The following is an 18,998-nucleotide window of genomic DNA, read 5'->3' as shown; positions in this document are numbered from 1 at the left end:
GGGGCAGTGATGCACTACTAGATTCTAGCTGAACACATTTGGTGAGCTGGTTACAAGAGGCAGCCACCAATCAGCAGCTAACTCCCAATAGTGCATTGCTGCTTCTGAGCCTACCTAGGTATGCATTTCAATAAAGGATACTAAAGAAAAAATCAAATAAGATCATAGTAAATTGCACTTTAATAGTAATATGGACCTACAGATGTTAAAATTAAATGTTCTAGATTAAACAAATTTGCCAAAATAGCCATAGTCATGCACAATGCATATTCATTTCAGCATGAGGATATGGCTGATGGGCTAATTAAAAACAGAAATATATATGTATCATCCAATCACTGGCAACATGCTTATCTGGCAACAGTACAAACAGTAAAATAAAGCAATTTGCTTAACAAACACCTCAAGATAGTAATATAAATTGTTTAATTACATGAAGTAAAACAACTTTGCAATACAGGTAGCCCTCAGTTTACGCCGGGGTTAGGTTCCAGAAGGAATGGCTGTAAATCGAAACCTTTGAAAATTGAAACCCAGTTTATAATGTAAGTCAATGGGAAGTGAGGGAGATAGGTTCCAGGCCCCTCTCAAAATTGTCATACGTAACACCTAATACATTATTTTTAAAACGTTTAAATGAAGACTTTAAATGCTAAACAGCATTATAAACCTAATAAAATAATCACACAACACAGAATATATAATTAAACAAAGTTAAATGAACAAAAACATTTGCTAAACAGCATTATAAACCTAATAAAATAATCACACAACACAGACTTCACTTGCATTTTTCTGCAAACAGTTCTTTCTATGCATTCCAATCTGGACTGATTTATAGACAGGAAGATCTTGTTCATTTGAAATCTGCTCTATAGCTCAGGTCTGGTTAAACTGATTATATTCAGCTTGCTTGACTTTACTGCAACACAAGCGGACAGCTCCACCTACTGGCTATTTTAAGAAATGCACTGCTTCTCAATGCTTTTCAATAGTAGTCACATGACTGGAAAAAAAGGTTGTTATTCTGAAACGGTGTAAATTGAACCGTTGTAAAACGAGGGCCACCTATATACTTTTATTATTTATTTTATTCTCCTTTCACATAATTTAATTCTGAATATTGTGGGCTTTCCAATCCTTGTTAAACATGGAACTGCAAACACAGCTATGTTCTTCACAGTTATTGGTTGCACACTCTAGTAAACCATTTATAACAATTCCTAATTGGCCTCAGTGTAACCTAAGTTACAATATGGCGGCACCCACTGCTTTATGAACATTAACTTTACCCTTATTTTTTTCAATACTTAAACAACTAATATAATTTTAAAAAATACATGTACAAATTATTCTCAGGCTAGTCTTTGCTCTGAATACATCATTCAAACAATGCTTTATTTAGTGTTTAAAGTCCCTTTAAAATAAAATGCTCTAGTAAATACAGAATAATGCCCCTTTAATAAAATGGTCTCAGAAAACAAACAATCAACAAAGAAGTTTCAAAGCCTAATTTGAGAGTACACAACACATTCTGTTTTTCTTACAGACTGCTTTTATGTAATTGAAGAAATTACGCTGTGGTGCTAATGAAGTTGAAGTGTTTAATGTTGAGCTAAAATGAAGTTGTGAGACATTAATTAACAGCTCCTGGTAGAAAATTACTTTAATTCTTCACTTAAAGAAGTAAACATTTTATTGAATGCTATCACATAAGTTTATTATAAAGGTAGCTTGTCCAACCTAAGGCTCAGTTGCCACAGTATCTCCATTGCTTTGTATATGGTTGCCTCTTTACCAAAAAACAGTATTCCTCTCTCTATATTTCCTCATCTGCAATACAAAGAGCGCTAGTTTACCTTTGCACCTACTGAGTATCTATTGCATTATGTTTTTAGGTCTATTTTTATATGTAAGTTTTTGACACTTAAAGGGACATTAAACTGCAAAAAAATATGTTCATAGTTAAAGTCAGCTCCAGGGTAGCAATGCACTACTGGGACCGAGCTGCACACACCTGATAACCCATTGACAAGAGGGATATGTGTTTAGCCACCAATTAGCAAGCGCTACCCAGGTGCTGAACCAAAAAAGCTTTGTAATTCCTGCTTTTTAAATAAAGATAGCAAGAGAACAAAGAAAAATTGATAATAGGAGTAAACTAGAAAGTTGCTTCAAATTGCATGCTCAATCTAAAACATTAAATAACAAATTTGGGTTTAGTGTCCCTTTAATGCAAGATATATTATAATATGAAGTTGGCTTTTAAAGAGACATTGAACATTTTGAAATTTATGATTATATTTACCAAATAACTTTGCAATAAATGTTCATAATTTATTTTGTCCTCTTTACGAAATTTAAATCTGAAAATTTTAAATTTTTAATAAAAGTAGATGTGCAGACTTTAGACTTAACACTGCTATATTCAAAAGTCATTGGTTACCCATAGTGATGCACCGAAATGGATATTCTGGACCGAAACCAAACCGGAAAATCCAGGATGCACTTGGCCTAAAACAGAAACGGATACCGAAAATATATTTTTTAAAATATTTTTATTTTTTGCATAATTAGACTCTGAATTGAAAACCTTCAAGCCAATAAAAAAAGCCCACACTTATTGAAAGTAACACACCAAAATTGGACAAAAATATCTTAAAACAATAATATGCTACACAATAATTTTACTAAGAAAAAAAAACAGGCAAAAAATGATAATTCCATTTTTGGCCAAAATGTTTCTGCGACCAAAATTTCAGTGCATCCCTACTTAAAATATGAAATATCAATATACTGTATTATTCTTTATTTAGTTCTATGTAACAGAATCAGATTTAACAGTTTTTTATTTTTTATTTTACCAATTATCCAAATAAAGTGTAGTCCTATAAAACTCATTATACGCAAAACAGTAAGTCAAGTAATTAACCTTAACAGCAGCTCTAGGCAAACATCAAATTTAAAACATGCTACACAATAATTTTACAGAAAATAACAGGCAAAAAAAACGAAAAAACTAAAAAGCCAAAAATGCAATTTTCATCCGAAACGTTTCTGCAAGCGAAATTTCGGTGCATCCCTAGTTACCCATGCTAATGACCTTTGTTCCTAAGTGGCATCAGAAGGACACCTAAGTTACAACACAGTGGCTCCCATTGCTTTATAGACACTACAAATGTACACTTTTTTTTTTAATACAGGTATACCCCGCTCATACAGCGGGTTAGGGACCGGAGCCCCGCTGTAAAGTGAAAACCGCCTTAAAGTGAAACAAGGCAGTTTTAGCTTTCTTTCACTTGCCAGTGTGTTTAAAGACTTGAAAACATGTTTGAACTAGCATATATTAGGGGTGCAATAGTGCTACTTTTAGTTTAACACTAGCACAGCACAGTATTCAATAAATACTGTACCTGTAAAATAGTCACAATTACTGTAGTACAATTTGCCAGACTATAACACAGACACAGATTGCACTGTAATGCTGTAAACAGAGTGAACTGCGCATAAACAAATGGCCCAGTCACTTTTCTCGCAGTCTGACAAAGATTACAGCACTGTTTCAAAATCCTTGGAGGTTGAACTTCAGCTCCACAAAGCGCTGTATTAGCGAAGCGCTGTAAAGTGAAGCGCTGTAAAGTGAGGTATACCTGTATTTAAACAACTAATAGATATTTTTTTATTATTATTCTCTCTATTACATTTATATATTATTACTCTCATGCCGATCTTTGTTTTGAACAAATCATTCTATCTAGCATTTATTTAGTGTTCAATATCCCTTTAAAGAGAACACTGTAAGGGGTGCTGAAAGCATGAAGGCCAATAAAAGCATTACAAAGTGGAGTAAACATGGCCTCTCTTTGCCTTTTTTGTGAAAATCAAAAGTAGACAAAGTCTTATTCTTCAAAAGATACATTAAACACTAAATCATAGCTAAACAAATGATGAATTCAGATCAGATATTATCCTGTGAATATTATGCAGATGTATTTTTAAAAATATTAGCTATTTAAAAAATAAAGACAAAGTATAAAGTTTCAGTGCCAAATTCTAACTTAGATTTCCTTCTCTTTTGGGGCCATTCAATGGCTTATTTTATAACTGTCCAAAGTGTGCAACCTATGATTGGGTGGAATATAGCAATATTAAGATCTAGATTATGAGTGACGCACAAACTGTTTATCGCGGCTCTGCACACGTCAGAAGTAGCGCGGGTATTAAAGGTTGAAAGTAAATACGTTCGCTTGACTGCAATTGAATTTAATGCAGGAATCAGGATAGCTTGACTTCAGAGCTCCGATTAACTGTTACACTCGAATAAAAAGTCGCACAAAACATCAAAATTAGATTAAAAAGTACAGTTAGACTGATAACACTAATACAAATTATTATTTTTTAAATTGTATATATCTATACCTATATATAATTATATAAATATCTATAGGTATATAGATATACATTTTACCAAGAAACCAACTATAGAAATATGTATTTAAGAATAAATAGAACATAGTCTGCTATTTGAAAAACATTGGAATGTGAAATATTCATTATTTCATGTCGGGTTAGCGCACTTGAGAAAATGTGATCAGGTTTGCGGGACTTGTTCAGTGTTTTTCCCCACTTTCTGCGCTCCATTGAAGTCTATGGGGGAATACGATAACATGGTCACAATATTTTAAGTTAAGCTTTTTGAGAGTGTCAACGTTTTACTGTCAACTTGTAATATGCAAGCTACCCGACTGACACAAAATGCTTACTTCTAGAGGAGTTAACCCCTTAGTGACCACAGCACTTTTCAATTTTCTTACCGTTTGCGACTAGGGCTATTTTTACATTTCTACGGTCTTTGTGTTTAGATGTAATTTACCTCTTACTCATTTACATTATATATTGTTTTTTCACCATTAAATGGACTTTCTAAAGATACCATTATTTTCATCATTTTTTTAAAAAATTTACTATACAAAAATTATAAATATGATAAGGGAAAAAAAAAACTTTTTCTAACTTTGACCCCCAAAATCTGTTACACATCTACAACCACTAAAAAACACCCATGCTAAATAGTTTCTAAATTTTGTCCTGAGTTTAGAAATACCCAATGTTTACATGTTCTTTGCTTTTTTTGCAAGTTACAGGACAATAAGTACAAGTAGCACTTTGCTATTTCCAAACAATTTTTTTTTTTTTTTAAATTAGCGATAGCTACATTGGAACACTGATATCTGTCAGGAATCCCTGAATAACCCTTCACATGTATATATACTTGGGGTATTTTGACTCTTTCCATGCAACTATTTTACCACCAATCTATACCAAAGTTTGAAGAAAAAAAAAAAATAAGGGGTGATTTTTTTTAACAAAATGGCAATTTAAGAATACATTTACTGAGAATGTTAAGGGTTACTGCCAAATTACACTCCAAAATGTGTTCAGCAACATCTCCTGAGTACAGCGATGCCACCCATGTATAGGTGTGTCGAGTTCTCTGGGGGGCTAAAAGGCCTTATTTTTAGGGGGCGCATTCCAGTTTTCCAATCTGTCATCATGCACCCATGTCCTATTTGGGACATTTCTGAAGCCGACCAATGTAATTTACCCCCATCAAACCATATATTTTTGAAAAGTAGACACCCTAGGGTATTTGAAATGCTGGTATTTTAACACTTTCCATGCACTAATTTAACCACCATTCTATGTCAAACTTTTGGGTAGTCTTTTTTTCTGTTATTTTTCACACACATTGTACTTTAGGCATGGATTCTCAGTTCCTGTTATGTGTTACTGCAAAAAAACACCTCAATATGTGTTCAACAACATCTCCTGAGTACAGTGATACCACCTATGCATAGGTTTGTTTGCTTGTTTGGGCCGTGCAATGCCAAACTTCTGACGTGTTTGTGATTTGTTTTCACATTTAACATCTTATTTGCCTATCTTCTTTTTGGGGGCCTTTTTACATACCCCAATTTATTTGCTTGCCATGAATGTGCATATATTTGAAAAATTGACACCCCAATGTATTGTATATGGAGTGTTTTGATGCATTTGATGCAACTGTTTTAGCCCAAATAAAATTGGAGAAAGTGTATGGTGGTAATGTTTAAATTTTCATTTCTACACACATTGCTTTTTGACTATGATTTAGGAGAGATTGTTGTAAGTTATTGCAAGAAAACACTCCAGTTTGTTTTTTGCAAGGCCCCCTGAGTATACCCATGCCCCCCATGCATAGGTTTGCCAGGATTTTGAGAAGGTTCAGTTACAATTGTATGACTTGTAATTTGAGTTGAAAGTGAGAGTATTTCTTCTGATAGGCTTATCTTTAGTTTGGGGACTATTGCATACCCCAGTTTGTTTTTTTGCCATGAAAGTGTATATATTTGAAATGTTGACAACCCAAGGTATTGTATATAGAGGGCTTTGATGCCTTTGATGCAACCGTTTTAGCCTAAAAAATTGGAGAAATTGTATGGTGGTTATTTTTAAATTTTCATTTTTACACACACATTGCTTTTTGACTATGTTTTAGGAGAGCCTGTTGTGTTTGCAAAAAAACACTTCAGGTTGTTTTCTGCAAGACCCCCTGAGTACAGCCATACCCCAGATGCATAGGTTTGACAGGGGTTTTGGTAAAAACAGAATTTATGTTTACCTGATAAATTACTTTCTCCAACGGTGTGTCCGGTCCACGGCGTCATCCTTACTTGTGGGATATTCTCTTCCCCAACAGGAAATGGCAAAGAGCCCAGCAAAGCTGGTCACATGATCCCTCCTAGGCTCCGCCTACCCCAGTCATTCGACCGACGTTAAGGAGGAATATTTGCATAGGAGAAACCATATGTTACCGTGGTGACTGTAGTTAAAGAAAATAAATTATCAGACCTGATTAAAAAACCAGGGCGGGCCGTGGACCGGACACACCGTTGGAGAAAGTAATTTATCAGGTAAACATAAATTCTGTTTTCTCCAACATAGGTGTGTCCGGTCCACGGCGTCATCCTTACTTGTGGGAACCAATACCAAAGCTTTAGGACACGGATGAAGGGAGGGAGCAAATCAGGTCACCTAAATGGAAGGCACCACGGCTTGCAAAACCTTTCTCCCAAAAATAGCCTCAGAAGAAGCAAAAGTATCAAATTTGTAAAATTTAGAAAAAGTGTGCAGTGAAGACCAAGTCGCTGCCTTACATATCTGATCAACAGAAGCCTCGTTCTTGAAGGCCCATGTGGAAGCCACAGCCCTAGTGGAGTGAGCTGTGATTCTTTCAGGAGGCTGCCGTCCGGCAGTCTCATAAGCCAATCGGATAATGCTTTTAATCCAGAAGGAGAGAGAGGTAGAAGTTGCTTTTTGACCTCTCCGTTTACCAGAATAAACAACAAACAAAGACAAAGTTTGTCTGAAATCCTTAGTAGCTGCTAAGTAAAATTTGAGAGCACGAGCTACATCCAAGTTGTGCAACAAACGTTCCTTCTTTGAAACTGGATTAGGACACAAAGAAGGCACAACTATCTCCTGGTTAATGTTTTTGTTAGAAACAACTTTTGGAAGAAAACCAGGTTTAGTACGCAAAACCACCTTATCTGCATGGAACACCAGATAAGGAGAAGAACACTGCAGAGCAGATAATTCTGAAACTCTTCTAGCAGAAGAAATTGCAACCAAAAACAAAACTTTCCAAGATAATAACTTAATATCAACGGAATGTAAGGGTTCAAACGGAACCCCCTGAAGAACTGAAAGAACTAGGTTGAGACTCCAAGGAGGAGTCAAAATTTTGTAAACAGGCTTGATTCTAACCAGAGCCTGAACAAAGGCTAGAACATCTGGCACAGCTGCCAGCTTTTTGTGAAGTAACACAGACAAGGCAGAAATCTGTCCCATCAAGGAACTTGCAGATAATCCTTTTTCCAATCCTTCTCGAAGGAAGGATAGACTCTTAGGAATCTTAACCTTGTCCCAAGGGAATCCTGCAGATTCACACCAACAGATATACCAAATTATGTGGTAATTTTTCTGGTTACAGGCTTTCAGGCCTGAACAAGAGTATTAATAACAGAATCTGAGAACCCTCGCTTTGATAAGAGCAAGCGGTCAATCTCCAAGCAGTCAGCTGGAGTGGGTCGAACGGACCTAGAACAAGAAGGTCTCGTCTCAAAGGTAGCTTCCATGGTGGAGCCGATGACATATTCACCAGATCTGCATACCAAGTCCTGCGTGGCCACGCAGGAGCTATCAAAATCACCGACGCCCTCTCCTGATTGATCCTGGCTACCAGCCTGGGGATGAGAGGAAACGGCGGGAACACATAAGCTAGTTTGAAGGTCCAAGGTGCTACTAGTGCATCCACTAGAGCCGCCTTGGGATCCCTGGATCTGTACCCGTAGTAAGGAACTCTGAAGTTCTGACGAGAGGCCATCAGATCCATGTCTGGAATGCCCCACGGTTGAGTGACTTGGGCAAAGATTTCCGGATGGAGTTCCCACTCCCCCAGATGCAATGTCTGACGACTCAGAAAATCCGCTTCCCAATTTTCCACTCCTGGGATGTGGATAGCAGACAGGTGGCAGGAGTGAGACTCCGCCCATAGAATGATTTTGGTCACTTCTTCCATCGCTAGGGAACTCCTTGTTCCCCCCTGATGGTTGATGTATGAACTTGGCCCTCGCTAGCTGAGGCCAAGCTTTGAGAGCATTGAATATCGCTCTCAGTTCCAGAATATTTATCGGTAGAAGAGATTCTACCCGAGACCAAAGACCCTGAGCTTTCAGGGATCCCCAGACCGCGCCCCAGCCCATCAGACTGGCGTCGGTCGTGACAATGACCCACTCTGGTCTGCGGAAGGTCATCCCTTGTGACAGGTTGTCCAGGGACAGCCACCAACGGAATGAGTCTCTGGTCCTCTGATTTACTTGTATCTTCGGAGACAAGTCTGAATAGTTCCCATTCCACTGACTGAGCATGAACAGTTGTAATGGTCTTAGATGAATGCGCACAAAAGGAACTATGTCCATTGCCGCTACCATCAAACCTATCACTTCCATGCACTGCGCTATGGAAGGAAGAGGAACGGAATGAAGTATCCGACAAGAGTCTAGAAGTTTTGTTTTTCTGGCTTCTGTCAGAAAAATCCTCATTTCTAAGGAGTCTATTATAGTTCCCAAGAAGGGAACCCTCGTTGACGGAGATAGAGAACTCTTTTCCACGTTCACTTTCCATCCGTGAGATCTGAGAAAGGCCAGGACAATTTCCGTGTGAGCCTTTACTTGAGGAAGGGACGACGCTCGAATCAGAATGTCGTCCAAGTAAGGTACTACAGCAATGCCCCTTGGTCTTAGCACCGCCAGAAGGGACCCTAGTACCTATGAGAAAATCCTAGGAGCAGTGGCTAATCCGAAAGAAAACGCCACGAACTGGAAATGCTTGTCCAGGAATGCAAACCTTAGGAACCGATGATGTTCCTTGTGGATAGGAATATGTAGATACGCATCCTTGAAATCCACCTTGGTCATGAATTGACCTTCCTGGATGGAAGGAAGAAGTGTTCGAATGGTTTCCATCTTGAACGATGGAACCTTGAGAAACTTGTTCAAGATCTTGAGATCTAAGATTGGTCTGAACGTTCCCTCTTTTTTGGGAACTATGAACAGATTGGAGTAGAACCCCATCCCTTGTTCTCCTAATGGAACAGGATGAATCACTCCCATTTTTAGCAGGTCTTCTACCCAATGTAAGAATGCCTGTCTTCTTATGTGGTCTGAAGACAACCGAGACCTGTGGAACCTCCCCCTTGGAGGAAGCCCCTTGAACTCCAGAGAATAACCTTGGGAGACTATTTCTAGCGCCCAAGGATCCAGAACATCTCTTGCCCAAGCCTGAGCGAAGAGAGAGAGTCTGCCCCCCACCAGATCCGGTCCCGGATCGGGGGCCCGCATTTCATGCTGTCTTGGTAGCAGTGGCAGGTTTCTATTACCTTCCTGCTTAGAGGACGTAGCCCTTGGGGCTGATCCGTTTCTGCGAAAGGGACGAAACTTAGGTTTATTTTTGGTCTTGAAAAGACCTATCCTGAGGAAGGGCGTGGCCCTTGCCCCCAGTGATATCAGAGATAATCTCTTTCAAGTCAGGGCCAAAGAGTGTTTTCCCCTTGAAAGGAATGTCAAGCAATTTGTTCTTGGAAGACGCATCCGCTGCCCAAGATTTTAACCAAAGCGCTCTGCGCCACAATAGCAAACCCAGAATTTTTTCGCCGCTAACCTAGCCAATTGCAAGGTGGCGTCTAGGGTGAAAGAATTAGCCAATTTAAGAGCACGAATTCTGTCCATAATCTCCTCATAAGAAGAAGAATTACTAATAATCGCCTTTCCTAGCTCATCAAACTAGAAACACGCGGCTGCAGTGACAGGGACAATGCATGCAATTGGTTGTAGAAGGGAACCTTGCTGAACAAACATCTTTTTTAGCAGACCTTCTAATTTTTTATCCATAGGATCTTGGAAAGCACAACTATCTTCTATGGGTATAGTGGCGCGCTTGTGTAGAGTAGAAACCGCCCCCTCGACCTTGGGGACTGTCTGCCATCAGTCCTTTCTGGGGTCGACTATAGGAAAACAATTTTATAAATATGGGGGGAGGTACTAAAGGTATACCGGGCCTGTCCCATTCTTTACTAACAATGTACGCCACCCGCTTGGATATAGGAAAAGCTTCGGGGGGCCCCGGGGCCTCTAAGAACTTTTCCATTTTACATAGTGGTTCTGGAATGACCAGATAATCACAATCATCCAAATTGGATAACACCTCCTTAAGCAGAGCGCGGAGATGTTCCAACTTAAATTTAAAAGTAATCACATCAGGTTCAGCTTGTTGAGAAATGTTTCCTGAATCTGAAATTTCTCCCTCAGACAAAACCTCCCTGGCCCCCTCAGACTGGTGTAGGGGCCCTTCAGAAACCATATCATCAGCGTTCTCATGCTCTACAGAATTTTCTAAAACAGAGCAGTCGCGCTTTCGCTGATAAGTGGGCATATTGGCTAAAATGTTTTTGATAGAATTATCCATTACAGCCGTTAAATGTTGCATAGTAAGGAGTATTGGCGCACTAGATGTACTAGGGGCCTCCTGTATGGGCAAGACTGGTGTAGACGAAGGAGGGGGTGATGCAGTACCATGCTTACTCCCCTCACTTGAGGAATCATCTTGGGCATCATTTTTACTAAATTTTTTTATGACATAAAATACATATAGTTAAATGAGAAGGAACCTTGGTTTCCCCACAGTCAGAACACAATCTATCTGGTAGTTCAGACATGTTAAACAGGCATAAACTTGATAACAAAGCACAAAAAACGTTTTAAAATAAAACCGTTACTGTCACTTTAAATTTTAAACTAAACACACTTTATTACTGCAATTGCGAAAAAGTATGAAGGAATTGTTCAAAATTCACCAAAATTTCACCACAGTGTCTTAAAGCCTTAAAAGTATTGCACACCAAATTTGGAAGCTTTAACCCTTAAAATAACGGAACCGGAGCCGTTTTTATATTTAACCCCTTTACAGTCCCTGGAATCTGCTTTGCTGAGACCCAACCAAGCCCAAAGGGGAATACGATACCAAATGATGCCTTCAGAAAGACCTTTCTATGTATCAGAGCTCCACACACATGCAGCTGCATGCCATGCTGTCCTCAAAAACAAGTGCGCCATACCGGCGCGAAAATGAGGCTCTGACTATGATTAGGGAAAGCCCCTAAAGCAGGGGTTTCCAAACTTGGCCCTCCAGAGGTTTTGGAACTACATTTCCCATGATGCTCAGCCAGCATTTTATCTAGCTGAGCATCATGGGAAATGTAGTTCCAAAACCTCTGGAGAGCAAAGTTTGGAAACCCCTGCCCTAAAGAATAAAGTGTCTAAAACAGTGCCTGCCGATATAATCATATCAAAATACCCAGAATAAATGATTCCTCAAGGCTAAATATGTGTTAATAATGAATCGATTTAGCCCAGAAAAAGTCTACAGTCTTAATAAGCCCTTGTGAAGCCCTTATTTACTATCTTAATAAACATGGCTTACCGGATCCCATAGGGAAAATGACAGCTTCCAGCATTACATCGTCTTGTTAGAATGTGTCATACCTCAAGCAGTAAGAGACTGCACACTGTTCCCCCAACTGAAGTTAATTGCTCTCAACAGTCCTGTGTGGAACAGCCATGGATTTTAGTTACGGTGCTAAAATCATTTTCCTCATACAAACAGAAATCTTCATCTCTTTTCTGTTTCTGAGTAAATAGTACATACCAGCACTATTTTAAAATAACAAACTCTTGATTGAATAATAAAAACTACAGTTAAACACTAAAAAACTCTAAGCCATCTCCGTGGAGATGTTGCCTGTACAACGGCAAAGAGAATGACTGGGGTAGGCGGAGCCTAGGAGGGATCATGTGACCAGCTTTGCTGGGCTCTTTGCCATTTCCTGTTGGGGAAGAGAATATCCCACAAGTAAGGATGACGCCGTGGACCGGACACACCTATGTTGGAGAAATACAGCACTAATTTTAGAACATATAAAAAAATAGAACAGTGAAATTTAAAAATATGACACAGTAAAAGTAAAAAAAACAAAAAACCTCATTAACAGTAAACATAACCAAACCCGCCCCCCCCCAAAAAAAAACAAAAACAACGGCAAATGTAATAAAAAAAATTTTTTTACCAGTGTGCGATACCGCTTGAAGCAGTCCCCAATGCAGAGTCCAGGCTGTCCAGGGCAATTAGGACAGTAAAAGGTGGTGTCCTTTCTCTACCCCCTCTTGGTACAGACTCTGCATTTTTTTCTGAGGATTCCGATTCACCGCAGTAGGGGAGGGATTTTGAAAAAAAAAAATGGGTAACCTCAACCCTGCTCTCTCCCATCACCGCCTGGGGAGCAGGTGCATCTTGGTACAAAATCCACAAAATGATCTGGAGCTGAAACTGTAAAAAAGTCCGTTTCATTTCGGGGTTGCTTTTTTGAACAAAAAAGCATTGTGGGTTGCAACCTTTTTGTACCAGGTCGTTGTCTTCCGCATAATTAGGTAGGGCTGCAGCAGCTGATCTGCCAGATCAACCACACCCATATACCGCTTATAAGCCTTGATGCACACTGGCTTCATTGTGCTGTCAGCTCTGCCACGTACAGAGACCTCCACAGTCCTCTCATTGTGGATGGTGGTAAGAAGGTATACATCCTTCTTGTCTCTGTACTTAAAGTGAAAGTAAATCCTACGCCTAGATTTAGAGTTCTGCGGTAGCCGTCAAAAGCAGCGTTAAGGGGTCTTAATGCTGGTTTTGGCCGCCCGCTGGTATTTAGAGTCAGCCAGGAAAGGATCTAACGCTCACTTTCCAGCCACGACTTTTCCATACCGCAGATCCCCTTACGCCAATTGCGTATCCTATCTTTTCAATGGGATCCTAACGCTGGTATTTAGAGTCTTGGCTGAAGTGAGCAGTAGACCCTCTACCGACAAGACTCCAGCCGCAGAAAAAAAGTCAGTAGAGCTCGGATTGGCAGATCCAATCAGCCAATCAGATTGAGCTTGTATTCTATTGGCATTCTATTGGCTGCTTGAATCCCAGCCTTACCTTATACTTCATCAGGGATTCATCCACACATATATTCCTTCCAGGTGTATAAGCATCTGCAAACCTGGCAGTAAAATGGGTAATCAGGGGGCGGATTTTATACAGCCTGTCAAACTGGGGATCCTCCCTAGGGGGGCACAGGCTGTTGTTGCTGAAGTGCATGAAATGTAGAATCATTTCATACCTCTTCCTCAACATACTCTGGTAGAAAATGGGGGTAGAGCAAATGGGGCTACTGCTCCAGTAGGAGCTGATGGAGGGTTTCTTTATGATGCCCATTAGCATAGTCAATGCCCAGATTTTTTTAAATTCGGGCACATCGATGGGGGCCCATTGCTACTTTGCCAAAAAAGTGTCAGGCTCTGCAGCACGGAACTGATGAGCATATAAATTAGTTTGGGCAACAATGTTCCCCAATACATCATCGCCCAGAAACACCTCCATAAACTGTTGGGGCTAAATCCTGCCACATCCACATTGATGCCAGGATTTGCAGTGAAGGATGGGATATCTGGCCTCTGGTGATGAGGCATTACCCTTCAGCAGCAATGGCAGCTGGAGCAACACATCTCCTCCTGGCAGGAAGGCTAGCAGCCACAGATACATCACTATCAGTTGAGACTGTATCTAATGATGTATCTGAGCATATGGCAGGGTAAAAATTGGGGTCGAAGTCAGACATAGAGGCGTCTCGCCTTCTCAGCACTATTTGTTCTCTGTGACATGAATTATTTTATCCTTCACAGAGAAAAAAAAAAAACACAAAATTTAAATTGACTAAATGACTCTGAAAAGAGCCTTTGGGTCTCAAAAAAATTCTAAATAAAAAAAGTGCTACTGCCAGTGATTTATAGTGATGAGTGGTTAATGGCTCTAAAAAGAACCTTTGGGTCTCACAATTTTTAACAAATAGATCTCTCTCCCACAAAAATGCAAGTGAGGAGAGAGAGGGAGATACACACTGGTCAGAGTCAATATTTACTAAGATTGACATGATCACACAAATGGAATATTTTATTATCATTTTTTTTTTATTGTGGCAAGCTCAGATTGAATGACCCTAGCCTGCCCCTATGATGCACTGGGCATCCCCCATCTTTAAAGCCACATGGGGAGGGGGCTATTGTATAAAAAGGTACATAATATAATTTTTTTTAATATAATGTTATTTTAATAAGCGCCTCAACCCACCGAGGCACTTAGCACACTTACAGAGCATCAGAAGCCTGCCCGATGGCTTCTGATGCTCTGCCTCACTGCTGGGCTCCCTGTGGGAGCGATCAAAATGGAGCCTTGCAGTCAGGAACAGTATTGCAGTACTGTTTGAGCTTCCAGAGTTCAGATTACCCGAGGACGTGTCAGGCACATCCTTGATCCTTAAAGGGACAGTCTAGTATAAATTAAACTTTCATTATTCAGATAGGACTTTTAATTTTAAATCAACTTTCCAATTTACTTTTATCATCAAATTTGCTTTTATCTCTTGGTATTCTTAGTTTAAACTAAACATAGGTAGGCTCATATGCTAATTTCTAAGCCTTTGAGGGCTGCCTCTTATCACAGGCTTTTTAAATCTCTTTTCAACACAAAGAGACAGAAAGTACACGTGGGCTATATAGATAACACTGTGTTGAGGCACAGGGGGTTATTTAATATTTAGCACAACACAATGCTAAATTTAAGACAATAGATAATAAACAGTCACAGTCATGTGATCAGGGGGCTGGAAGAAGGTTCCTAGATACAAGGTAATCACAGAGGTAAAAAGTATATTAATATAACTGTGCTGGTTATGCAAAACTGGGGAATGGGTAATAAAGGGATTATCTATCTTTTAAAACAAAAACAATTCTATGGTAGACTGTCCCTTTAACTGACACCCTTTGTAGGACGTGCCCTACAAGTTCTCGGTTGCCAAGGGGATAAAGGAATAGCCTAGTCAAAATTAAACTTTCATGATTCAGATAGAGCATGCAATTTTAAGCAACTTTTTAATTTACTCCTATTACCAATTTTTCTTCATTCTCTTGCTATCTTTATTTTAAAATCAAGAATAAAAGCATAGGAGCCGGCCATTTTTGGTTCAGCACCTCTGTATCACTTTCTGATTGGTGTCTAAATGTAGCCACCAATCAGCAAGCGCTACATGTGCTTAACCAAAAATGGTCCGGCTCCTAAGCTTACATTCAAATAAAGATACCAAAAGAACAAAGGAAAATTGATAATAGGAGTAAATTAGAAAGTTACTTAAAGGGACACTAAACCCAATTTTTTCCTTTCATGATTCAGATAGAGCATGCAATTTTAAGAAACTTTTTAATTTACTCCTATTATCATCAATTTCTTCGTTCTCTTGTTATCTTTATTTGAAAAAGAAGACATCTAAGCTAAGGAGACAGACCATTTTTGGTTCAGACCCTGGACAGCACTTGTTTATTGGTGCTGTCCAATCAGCAAGGACAACCCAGGTTGTGAACCAAAAATGGGCCGGCTTCTAAACTTACATTCTTATTTTTCAAATAAAGATAGCAAGAAAATAAAGAAAAATTGATAATAGGAGTAAATTAGAAAGTTGCATGTTCCATCTGAATCATGAAAGAAAGAATGTGGGTTTAGTTTCTCTTTAACATTGCATGCTCTATCTGAATCATGAAAGTTTAATTTTGACTAGACTATTCCTTTAACACGAGAGCTGGACCAATAAATACCGTTCCACTCATAATCTATACCCAAGTCTAAAGTATGCACTTACACTTTTAATAGGGATTGGAATGCTCACAATTTCCAAAATTAAAGAAAACATGTATTATTTTTTTAAATTGTGTATATTGCACAAGGTTTTTTTTGTTACTGCACTTAATCTTCAATCTTGGAACAAGGTACAGAAAAAAATACAGAGTAACAGAGTCAAAGTCACAGACCTGATTTTTAGGAACTTAATTTCTTATACCACAAGCTGACAATCAGCTTCAGCACCTGACCAGATGCAGGTTTAGAAGAAGAAAGCTTCTTACAGACATCCTTTCTAACAAGTATGTTTTCTAATAGTTTTTCACTTCCTTGTGCATAGATGCCTCCAAGTCAAAATGCACACTTGTCTACATCTACACTACCAAACTATTATTTTATAACAATACTAGTCCTAAAGCCCGTTCACACGGGCCATTTTTTGCAGTACAGTGGTCCCACCCCTGGCGTTCTCTCCCTCCCACTCTCTTTTGCTTTCTCTCTCTCCCCCCTCTCTTTTGCGCTCTCTCCCCCTCTCTCTCTCTCGCTCCCCTCTCTCTCTCCCCCCTCTCTCTCTTTCTCTCTCTCCCCCCTTTCTCTCTCTCTCCCCTCTCTCTCTCTCGCCTCTCTCTCTCTCGCCTCTCTCTATCTCACCCCTCTCTCTCTCTCTCTCCCCTCTCTCTATCTCCCCTCTATCTCTCTCTCTCCCCCCCCCTCTCTCTCTCGCCTCTCTCTTTCTCTCTCCCCTCTATCTCTCTCTCTCCCCCCTCTCTCTCTCTCTCTCTCCCCCCTCTCTCTCTCTCCCCTCTCTCTCTCTCTCTCTCTCTCCCCTCTCTCTCTCTCCCCTCTCTCTCTCTCCCCCTCCCCTCTCTCTCTCTCTCCCCTCTCTCTCTCTCCCCCTCTCTCCCTCCCCCTCTCTCCCCCCCCCTCTCTCTCCCCCCCCCTCTCTCTCCCCCCCCTCTCTCTCCCCCCCCCCTCTCTCCCCCCTCTCTCTCTCCCCCCTCTCTCTCTCTCTCCCCCCCTCTCTCTCCCCCCTCTCTCTGTCTCTTCTCTCTCTCTTTCTCCCCCTCTCTCTCTCCCTCCTCTGTCTCTCCTCTCTCTCTCTCCCCCCTCTCTCTCCCCTCTCTCTCTCTCCCCCCTCTCTCTCTCTCCCCTCTCTCTGTGTCTCTCCTCTCTCTCTCCCCTCTCTCTCTCTCCCTCTCTCCCCCATCTCTCTCTCTCCCCCTCTCTTTCTCATTCTCTCTCTCCTCTCTCTCTCTCCCCCTCTCTCTTTCCCCTCTCTCTCCCCCCTCTCTCTCTCCCCACATCTCCCTCCCTCTCTCCACATCTCCCCCCTCTCCCCACATCTCTCCCCATCTCCCCACATCTCCCCCCTCTCTCCACATCTCCCCCCTCTCTCCACATCTCCCCCCTCTCTCCACATCTCCCCCCTCTCTCCACATCTCCCCCTCCCTCACTCCACATCTCCCCCCTCTCCCCACATCTCCCCCCTCTCTCCACATCTCCCCCACATCTCCCCCCTCACTCCACATCTCCCCCTCACTCCACATCTCCCCCCTCTCCCCACATCCCTCCACCCTCTCTTGAGCTGTTTGAGCTCTCTTCACGGGCCTTCACGCTAGGCTCCGCCCCCTTCGCGGGCCTTCACGTTAGGCCCCGCCCCCTTCACACTCGACCACGCCCACTTTTGCTCGGCGCAGTCGGCAGAACAGGTAGGGACTTAGGCCAGTGTGTTTGTCCGCGTGCTGTCTCTACTGCGCATGACAGCTTCGGACAAACACACTTGGCCTTTTATAGTATAGGATGAAAGAAAACTGTTTGCTCCAAATAAAATTTTGCAAGCCAGGTGGCAATATGAACGAGCGAGGTGGGACAGTGTACTAATTTGTAATACATGACAGTATTATAATATTCCCATTATTCATGAATGTTACCTAAGAAATCAAAAGCACAAATAAATTGCATAATGCAACATAAATTTATTTAAAGTGGCAGTAAAATCATAATTAGACATTCATAATTTAGACAGAACACACAATTTTAAACAAGTTTCAAATTTACTTCTATTAATTAATTTGCTTCCTTCTCTTGTTATCCTTTTCTGAAAGGTTTATCTAAGAAAGCTCAGGAGCCACAAAGAACCTAGGTTCTAGCTGCTGATTGGTGGCTGCATATATATATATATATATATATATATATATATATATATATACCGATTGTCACTGGCTCACCCATGTGCTCAGTTAGAAACTAGTAGTGCATTGCTGCTCCTTCAACAAATGATACCAAAAGAATAAAGAAAATTTGATAATATAAGTAAACTGGAAAGTTGTTTAAAATTGTATGTTCTACCTAAATCATGAAAGAAAAATTTTGGGTTTCATGATCCTTTAATGATTTCTGCAACAAACATTGAAAAAAAATTAAAGGATTACAAAAACGTAGTCATTTAGCAGCCCAAAAAACCATACCGATCCTTTAATGAAGCATAATGCAATGCATCACACTTCTATATAGTCCAAAAGATGCACTCGCCGTAACGTGAGGAAAATATTTATTTCAAATGAGTGAACGTTTTCAGGGAGTAACCCGCGTCCTCAGACTCTTATGAGAATAATAAGACTCTGAGGACGGGGGTTACT

At 40.3% G+C, this 18,998-nt stretch overlaps 1 protein-coding gene across 2 annotated transcripts in view; it reads right to left on the bottom strand.

The window, feature by feature from the left end:
* JADE1 (jade family PHD finger 1) overlaps positions 1 to 18,998 on the bottom strand; it is a 343,209-nt gene that overhangs the window by 306,424 nt on the left and 17,787 nt on the right. Inside the window, exon 2 of one of the 2 annotated variants that reach the window (XM_053703656.1) lies at positions 2,447 to 2,514. The exons of the other annotated variant lie outside the window; for it this stretch is intronic. The gene's annotated coding sequence lies outside the window, so the exon portion shown is untranslated. The remainder of the gene's footprint in view (positions 1 to 2,446; positions 2,515 to 18,998) is intronic. 2 annotated transcript variants of the gene reach the window in all.

Source organism: Bombina bombina, chromosome 2 (genome assembly GCF_027579735.1).
Source record: "Bombina bombina isolate aBomBom1 chromosome 2, aBomBom1.pri, whole genome shotgun sequence".
Lineage (NCBI taxonomy): Eukaryota > Metazoa > Chordata > Amphibia > Anura > Bombinatoridae > Bombina > Bombina bombina.
This window is presented reverse-complemented; position numbering and strand designations above follow the sequence as displayed.